The sequence below is a fragment of the Mustela putorius genome, unplaced genomic scaffold, assembly GCF_011764305.1.
Source record: "Mustela putorius furo isolate JIRA1106 unplaced genomic scaffold, ASM1176430v1.1 tig00003972_pilon_pilon_pilon, whole genome shotgun sequence".
NCBI lineage: Eukaryota > Metazoa > Chordata > Mammalia > Carnivora > Mustelidae > Mustela > Mustela putorius.
The window spans coordinates 4837294-4847231 of record NW_025422115.1 but is presented as its reverse complement, the minus strand read 5'-3'; positions in this window follow the sequence as shown (position 1 = coordinate 4847231).

The window sequence follows — 9938 nt, the reverse complement described above, 5'->3', positions numbered from 1 at the left end:
CAAATTCCAGTTGAGAGACATTCTATAGAATATCTGAGCCGTACTTCTCAAAGCTATCAAGGTCATCAGAAACAAGGGAAGTCTAAGAAGCTATCAAGACCAAGAGAAGTCCAAGGACCTATGATAACTAAATGTGATGTGGGACCCTTGATGGAATGCCGAACAGGAAATAGACATTAGGGGAAAACTGAGAAAATCTAAATAAAGTATGGACTTCAGTGAATCATAATAATATGTCAATATTGGCTCATTAATTGTGACAAATGTATCTTATTAACATAAGATGTTAATAATAGAGGAAACTGGGCTTGGGGTATACAGGAAATCTCTGTGCTATCTCTGCATTAATCTTTATATCTAAAACTGTTCTAAAATAAAAATAATTATTTAAAAAAAGACAAAAAATTGGGGCAACTTGGTTGCTCACTGGATTAAGCCTCTGCCTTTGGCTCAGGTCATGATCTCAGGGTCCTGGGATGGAGCCCCACATCGGGCTCTCTGCTCAGCAAGGAGCCTGCTTCCTCCTCTCTCTCTGCCTGCCTCTCCGCCTACTTGTGATCTCTGTCTGTCAAATAAATAAATAAAATCTTTTTTAAAAGGACAAAAATTATAAAATAGCTCAAACATACAGAAAAGTACAGAAAAGAATTGAACAGACACACATGTACCCATTTTCCAAGTTGAAAAGATACTAATATTTTGCTCTGTTTCAAATTTCTTTCATCTTTTCAAGAAGCAAAGTACTACCAATACAGTTAAAATAATTCTATTCCTTTCTTCTCCTTTCATTCTCAGAGATACTGTCTAAAGTTGTTGTTTATTAATTCCATGCGTGTTTTATATTTACAATACATATTTATATTTCTATTAACAGTGTATACTATTGTTTTGTATTAATGATTACATAAACAGTAACATGGAGTTATGTAACTTTTGTAAATTGCTCTTTTACACAATATTAGCTGTTAAATTTATCTCTGTTGATTCACTTAGATTTAGATCATTGATCTTAACCTCTGTATAGTATCTTATTGTATGAATAATACAGCATTATTCATCCTTCCACTGAGGGACAATTAGATTGTTTCTAGTTTTTTATGATTGAAAGCAATGTTCCAATTAACATTCTCATATGTGTCTTCTGGTGTAAATGTCAAGAGATTTTAGGGTCTACTTCTTATCAATAGAATTGCTGGGTTGTGGGATAGATACATCTTTAAGCTTATGGATATTGCCACATTGCTCTCCAAAATGGATTCACTAATTTATTTTCCAAGGAACAGTGAACAAAAATCCAATTTCCCCATTCATCCCTGTGAACAGTTGGTATTGTTCAATTCTTAATTCAGCCAACCAGGTTACAGAATATATTTTTCATGCTTATTGGCTATTCTGGTTTATTCTGTGAATTTCCTGTTTATAGCTATTGCCATTTTTGTATTGTGTTGCTTATAAGTTTCTTACTGAACACATAGTTAACTTGTTACAAAGATAGCAACAGGTTCTCAGGTATCTTAACCCAGTGATTACTGGAACAGGATCATAGAGTCTCACAGAATCTAGGTGCACATGTCCTCCCAGCTCTGCACTCAGTGACCTCATATCCGTACCTTAAATCAGCCAAGGGGGAAGAATTGCACAGAGGAAATTGACTAGCTCTACAAAACAGGCTCCCCCTCCCCCAACCTTATGTCAAACATCTGACAATAGCATGCTAACACACCACTATCTTAACCTTCTTCTAGGCCATACCTGTCTTGGACCTTACGCAGATGGACCTCTGAAAAGTATATTTCTGTAGAGACAGCTGTGGGCATGAAGGCTGGAGATGAGCATCTCTGCTAACTCACATAATAGCAAAAATGGAAATCTCCCACAGTCTGGCTGGTTTGAAAGCAATCCCCAACCTCCTAACTTGACTTTTCAGTGTGTTGAACCTGGGCCTTGGACCTCTTTCGGGAGCTATTGCAACAGGATTTCTGTAATATAAGATACATTCAGTGTCATATTAAATTATTACACCTTCAAATTTGAAGCTCAACCCTATTCATTTAAAGCAAAGCTAGGCTCCTTCAGTGGTCATCAGACACAATGATCCAAACATAGAAACATAATTTAAATATCCAGAGACCTCAGAGGTCACCTGTCATTCTCGTCTAGGACAATTTCCCCAGCAGGCATGGATCCAGTCTCTATATGAACATCCTGATAATACAGAGTTCTTTCCCATCCAAGGCAGTGCTCCAAGCAGAGGGAAGTTGCAAGAAAATGCTGGTTGTTTGTCTCTATTGAAAAGGAAGAATCATTCTCCAAAAGAACTGAAATCTGTTTTCCTTCCCGGTAGTCTAGGTCTGCACATTGGATTTACCTGGGTCAAGTCTAATAATCATTTTCCTGTTATATAAAACCAGAAGTCATATAAGACTTATTTTAATGTCTATATGTCTTAATCATCTCTCATGGGATAGAGCAACTAGCCCTTTCTTACTCCTGCCCCTGTGTCAGTCTTCAGGTCTATTGTTGATCAGTGGTCCTCCAAAGACAAATGTAAACAACTTGATTTCTCCTGAGATGGTCCCCACACTGCTGAGCACAGTCATCTGCATAACTTTAAGATCTTACTTATTTGCAATGTGTCCTTGAGGCCAGAAGCAGAATTTGCTGCTAAGTAAGGAGCCAGATAACCTTGATGTTGTTTACAAAAACAAACAAAAAAACAACAAAAAAAAAACCCCAAAACACACACACAAAAAACACAACAACAACAAAACCCCGAAACAAATGAACAAAAACAAAACAAAGCAAAAACCTGAAGAAATGTACAAATATATCTTATAAAATGAGGTTTTCACTGGAACCTAATATCCCAAAAAGGACATTCTGCAGCAACATTTCCTGTTATCATCTGGGAAATATTCCTTTTGTGAATCACCTCTGGGCACTTGTACCTGCCGTGGTGATGTATCTGTTTGTCTCTCCATACCTTATTCTTAGAAGAATATTTACGAGAATTTTGAAGTGCTAAAAAAATGTGTTCTATTCTAAGAAACTCTAACGTGTGTGGGGGCACCTGGATGGCTCAGAACAGAGGACTCTCGATTTCAGCTCAGGTCATAATCTCAGGGTCCTGGCATCCTTGGCACCCGGCTCTGTGCTCAGTGTGTGGAGTCTGCTTGAGATTCTCTCTCCTTCTGCTCCCCCCTCCTCTTATAAACAAATGAATAAAATCTTTACCCCCCCCCCAAAAGAAAGAAACTCTAATGTGTGAAAAATATGCCTTAATAAAGCAAATTAGAAAACAATTCTTCCCTGAGTCTGGCTTTTCTTGCCTATGCATTGATTTATCAACTATTCATTACTTTGCAGAGAAAGCAAGGGTAAGCGACACAAAGTTAAAGTGTAAGATACCACACAGTTAAAGTAGAGTGATACCAAGACACACTTTCAATTAAAAGCCAAAGGGAGATATCATGGCACTGCAGAAGCAAAAGATCTATTCCCACATGATCCTTTCACAAAGGAGAAAACACAGAGGCTAAGCCATAGGTACAATCACAGAGCACTAGAGAGTAGGGCCGGGCAGACAGAGAAGCTTTTCTCCTCCTGGCATGCTACTGATAAAACATCTCAGAGCTCGTGGCATTAATCAGAAGGAACAGAAATTTTGATTTAGTCCTACTTTTCAGGTACTTCCATGATGCATTTCAAAACCAAAGGAGCATCTTTTATGTTCTCTGCCAGGCAGGGAGTCTTCCTACAGGTATGTGTTAATTAACTGGAAGAGTAAAGATGGTGCATCCATTTCAGAGACCAACCCCAGCAAATGACAGGTGAAAAAGATGGGGCCATTACAGTGCTCCTGGTGCTGCTGGAAAATATTTCCGAGACTACCACCTGGGGAATTGAACATGTCTACCATCAGCTTGGGGATAGCTCAGTGCCAGTCTGTAGAAGGGTATGCTTGGGGTGCTGGTGCAGGGACAGAAACCTTCCAGCTTCTACCTTGAATCTATGGTGATTCCAAGGATGCCTATCACGCCTGGCATAGGAACTTCCCTTATTGATATTCTACCAAAATGTGTTTCTGGACATTGTCAGAAAAAGATGTCCCAGCTGTCTCTGTCCAAATTCTTTCTGAAACCTCCACATTGCTTTTAAAGTATCATGGAGGAGTGTAGCATTTATGGCCCTGTGAGCTGACTATCTGTGCAAATCTAAAATAGAAAACCTCAAGTTGAGTGTAGACAGATTTCAAAGGGACTGGGACTCACATTGCCTTGGCCGTGCAGGGCAAGTAGAAGCAAGTAGAGATCACTAGTATCTTTCCTGCCCCTGAATTGCTTTGTGGAGACCCTTTATTTTGCCTACATAGGGACCTTACGCAGATGGACCTCTGAAAAGTATATTTCTGTAGAGACAGCTGTGGGCATGAAGGCTGGAGATGAGCATCTCTGCTAACTCACATAATAGCAAAAATGGAAATCATTGTGCAAAATTTTTTTAGAACAGCTACAAAATTTCTAAATTGTACAATATATTCCTTAAAACTTTTAAAATTCTGATATAATTGCATACAATGAAATGCAACCATCTTAAGGTTATAGTCTGGTGTCTTTTTTTTTTTTTTTTAAAGATTTTATTTATTTATTTGACAGAGAGGGACCACAAGTAGGCGGAGAGGCAGGCAGAGAGAGAGAGAGGGGGAAGCAGGCTCCCTGCTGAGCAGAGAGCCCGTCTCAGGACTCGATCCCAGGACCCTGAGACCATGACCTGAGCCGAAGGCAGCGGCTTAACCCACTGAGCTACCCAGGTGTCCCTGTCTGGTCTCTTTTTGATGAACGCATGCTCTATCATGGCCAATACCCCAGTCAAGACACAGAGCATTGCCAGAACCTTCCAAAGTTCTTTATGCATCTTCCTTATCATCTACAACCCTGCTGCCTCCCACTGAAGGCAACTATGATTCTGATTTTTTATCTCATAGATCAGTTTTGCCTGCTGTTGAACTTATCTGAACTAATGCGGTAGGTAGTCTTCTGTGCCTGGCTTATGAATTATGCTTTTGAAGCTCATCTGTGTTTTTGTATGTATTAAGAATTTGTTCCTTTTGATTGTTAAGCAATATTGGATTGAATGGATGTATCATGATATGTTTATCCATTCTCCTTTGATGTACTTTTGGATTGTTTCCAGTTTGTTGCTATTACGAATAAAGTAGCCACCAACATTCCCATAGAGGTCTTTTGAGGATCTATTTTCGCATCTCTTGGTTCAATAGCTAGGGGTAGAATTGCTCGATCATAAGTTAGGTATGTGTTTAACCCTACAGGAAACTGCCGGACAATTTACGTAATGCACTAATGCACTCTTAATTAATAAACCTAGTTACCCGTGAGCTCTTCTACATTTTTTATTTCAAGACTTGTTTTTGTCCTGAATTGCACTGATAGGTTATAGGTAAACATTCTTTTGAAAAATATACTTAAGGATAAGACCTTGATTAACTAGATCATTTTAATGGTTCTTTAATTCTTCTGAGTTGTTTTTACAAACAACTTGGAATTTGAAAGAGTCATATTGGAAAACTGGGATGATCTCTTTTGTGATTCCCGTATTTTTATCATCTTCTTTCGTATTTTATACATACAAAAATATGTGTAATATATGTGTTAGTTATAAAGCATAATTATAAAATGGAAATTTGCAAATTTACCACCCAATCTGAGAATGAACATAGTTCTGAGAACATTGCATGTGCCTATGAGGTTTCCCCCACTCCGTCCTACAGGTAACCAGGATCCTATGTTTTGTGTTCTTTATTAATCCACTTGCCAAAATAAAAGTAAAACAAAACAAAAATACTTTACTGTGTAATTATTCTACTTAAAAAATTGCCGCATGTTTTTTGTTGTCCTTTTAAGAGCTTTATCAAAATGTTGTCATGTGCTATTTTTCAAAACTTGCATTCTTTTTTTAATTAAAAATTGTGTTTCAAAGTTTTGCCCATGTGTGTGTGGCTGTAGTTTATTCACTTTTGCTTTGAATGACTTTCCTTTCTGGAAATATACCACACTGTATTGTATACTTAGAATACTTATCAATTGTCATCTGTGCTGTTTCTCACATTTTCACTTGGTACATATTGCATTTTGGGGGCATCTGGTACATTGAGCAGAATATTTTGAAATAAAACTTTTCAAGTAAACAGTTTTTAAAAAGTGAAAGTGAGCAACCAGTTTCATTTCCAAATGAAGGGAAATTTATAAGACACCTGGGGAAAATTGCATAAAACAAAATGTGCAATGCATTGTTGGTGCTATTATAAAGCAGACTCCAATTAATGTTTTACTACATGATTTTATTTCCAAGGTTGAAAAAATAAGTTTGACTTTGATATGCAGGATGTAATCCTTGAAGAAAACACAAATCACCTTGTTTGTCTAGGTGAGCAAGTTAGAGCTGAAAAGCAATCTAAATTTTCATTCTCTTTTCAATATTAAGCTCTATAATAGTAAGCATCTAACTTCACTGTCTAACTTAATCTTATTTATTTCATATTACTTTAGGAAAACACAAACATTTAAAAAATTCACAAATGAAAAATCATTTTGGTTAAAAAAGATCTACAATATAAATAATCTTACATTTCTCTTTATTCCATAAACCTCCTTATGTTCTCAGGGACAACTCGATGGGCATTTTTATTACTAACCTTGGAATATATTCTGTAGTAAAGCTGCTTATATTAGCATTCACCTTTTAAAAATCGGCTCTAAACTTTTGTCTTAATTTACAAGTATGTATTAAAAATTCTGAACACTAAATATGATGAGAATGTAATTTTGCTATTCCTTTACATTTAGCTGCAGAAGGGATCTGTAGGCATCAAGATCAAGCTCATGCAGGGAACTCGCTGAAAAAATATTTTAAAAATTAGTAACCTAAATTTTAATTATTCACATATAGTACCTTATTTTTAAATGATACATGCTAAATTGAGTTTCTTTTCAAAGATTCTAATATGTTTCTTCCTTTGCTAATGTCCAGAAACATCTACAACTGGAAAATTGTATTTGAAAATTAAGCTGAATTCCAGTTAAACACAAACAAATCCCATATGAATGACTCTCTTAACTAAAAAAGAAAAAAAAAAGATTTATTTCCCTTCTATACACTGACTCACTGAATTGAGCTAAAAATTTCCAAGGGGAAAAATGATCTAGGAAATAAATATAGGGAGGGAAAGGGCTGGGTTTCCACCGTGATAGCTTCTGACTTGTTTTCAGTTCTTAATTAAAAAAATTATTTACGAACGATGGGATGCATAATGTAACGCGGAAATCTTTTACAATTAGAGTAAAAAAAGAAACCTACCTTTCCTTTAGAACAGTTCCCCTCTTACCAGACAGCCTGATTGTTTATGAGACAAACACTTGCACTCGATCTAGACATTCAGAACTCTTTTATTAGCCATCTTCTTTTTTATTTATTATTGACACCAATTAGCCTGAGTCATGAAACCGGACCACATTACAGACGACACGTGGTCCAATCACTATTTTTAAAAGTCCACGTATTTAAAACTCCTTTCTCCAGCCATTGCTGGGCTGTTTCTCCTTTGAGAACCTGGTCTCCGCAGCATTTACTCATTAGATGGCAGTCCTAGGGCAGTCTCGCTTTGGGGAAACCGCTCCTCGGTCACATTCAAGAAAACCACCAAGGAGACCTGGAATTGGTGCTGGTTTCTAGTCACTTACGTAGCAAACGAAACTGAGAGACGTGCTCGGGAGGACACCGGGCAGGTACGGATGGGTTTCCGCAGTGACCACTGGTCGCGGGTGTGTGCGGCACGTTCCGGGATGCAGACACCAGCCTGCAGACCCGTACAAGACCCGGCCCCGGCCCCCTACCCAATCCTCAGGAGCCCTTCGGACACGCCCCCCCTTCACCCCCCCAGCCTCAGCCTCCCTCGCCCAGCAGCCCAGCACTGTGCACGCGCTTCGGCCGCTCCCCGCAGCCGCCCACGTGGTGGGGCCTCGAGCCTCGTGAGGCCGCGAGGAGCGCCCAGGGCGGGCCGCGGGTCGTGGAGGCCCGGTCAGAGCGACCCAGCCTGGCAAGCCCCCTGCCCGGGCCCCCACATTTCCTCTCCCGGAGGGAGGCGACACTCCGTCGGCCGGCCTTCCCCGGCGCCAGCCGCGCCCCCTGGCGGCCGCCGCGGGGACGCGCCCTGGGCACGCGGGGCAACCTGTCTGGGCCCCCCTTCCCCGGCTCGCGGCCCGCGGCGGGCGGCGGGCGGTCTCCCCCTCGCGCCCCTGAGCCAAGCCACGCGGGCCGCGCCCTTCCCTTTCAGCTCCCCGCAAGCCCCAGAACTCCGGGCTCCCTGGTCGCGAGGCCGCGGCCGTCCCAGCCTTGCGTGAAAGTGCCCGCCTTAGTAGCTTGGGGGTCTCCTTTCTCCCAGGTGTGCCCCTCCCGCCACATTCGGGTTTTCCAGCACGCTGAGAAAAAAATGCCGCATGCACGCACTTCGCACTTATTTATTTATTTTGCAACAGCTGCAAGAAACAATGAAGCTTTTCAAGAACCGAGGAAACGAGCTTTCCAGCCGTGCTGTTGTTTTTCAATGAACCTCTCCGGCCCCGCACTGCCCGCTCACCCCGCCCCCTCCGCCCTCACCCCCTCCTCCCCGCTCTACCCCTCTCTTCCCCTCTCCTCCCCTCTCCTCCCCAGCCTGCTCCTCCGCCGAGCCCCGGGCCGGCGCCGGGGGCATTGTTTTTGGAGTCTTGCGGGAGGGGAGGGCGCGTGCAGGGTGGCCGGCGCAGTGCGGGTGGGGGCGAGAGCGTGTGGGCGCGCGCGCGCGTGTGCCGGCGCGGGCGGGGGGCGGGGGCGGTGCCTCGCAGCCTCGCACCCCACGCCCGGGCTCCGCTCCGCACGTCCCTGGAATCCCGGGCTCCGTCTCTTGGCGCGCGCCGGCCTGGGCCGGGCCCTCGGCGCGCCGCGGCTGCGGCTGTGGCCGCTCCAGTGTGCGCGCGGGCGCGTGTGCGCGGCTCCGAGAGCTCGCGCGCGCGCGAGCCCCCAGTGTGTGGCAGCGGCGGCGGCAGCGGCGCGGTGAGGCTGAGGCTCTTGTTTACCAGCTTTAACTCTGCTGAGCGGAAAAAAAAAAAAAAAAGGGAAAAAACCCGAGGAGGAGCGAGCGCACCAGGCGAACTCAAGAGAGGCGAGCGAGCGAGAGGGACGCCGCCAGCGAGCCTGCCCCCGGCGCGCCCGTGCCCGGCGCTTGCAGACCCTCGGCCCCGCTCCCCGGGCCCTCCACGCCCCTCCCGCGCGAGGGGAGCTCCACCGCGCGTTGCGCGCCTCGGCTTTGACCTTCAGCGAGCCGGAGCCCCCGCGCGCGGAGCCGGCGGCGGCGGGCGGGGGCCGGGCGGGGGCCGGCGCGGAGCCCGGGAGGCGCGGCGGGAGTGCTGAGCGCGGCGCGGCCGGCCCGCCGCTTTGTGTGTGTTCTGGATTTGGGAAGGAGCTCGCGGCGGCGGCGGCGGCGGCGCTGAGGGAGGAGGCGGCGGCGAGCGGAGCCCGGAGGAGGAGGAGGGGGAGCCGCTCATTCATTTTTACTCCGCATTTCTGCCCCTGGCCGGCCTCGCCCGCGACCCGGACTTCGGGGCAATCTTGCGAACTGCGTCGCGCCCTCCAGCCGCGGAGGCTCGGGTGTCGGACAGCCTCCCCCTCTGCCTGGGGTCGCGTTTGTTTTTCTTCGCCGAGACGAATTTGGGCTTTGCCCCCTTTCTGTGCAGTTTTCCCCCCCTCCTGCCTCTCTGGGTTTGAAAATGGAGGCCGACGACGCCGACAGCCCGCCCCGGCGCGCCTCGGGTTCCCGACTCCGCCGAGCCCTGGGCCGAGGCTGCCGGCGCTGAGGGGCCGCCCCGCGCCGCCGCCCGCCTGCCCCG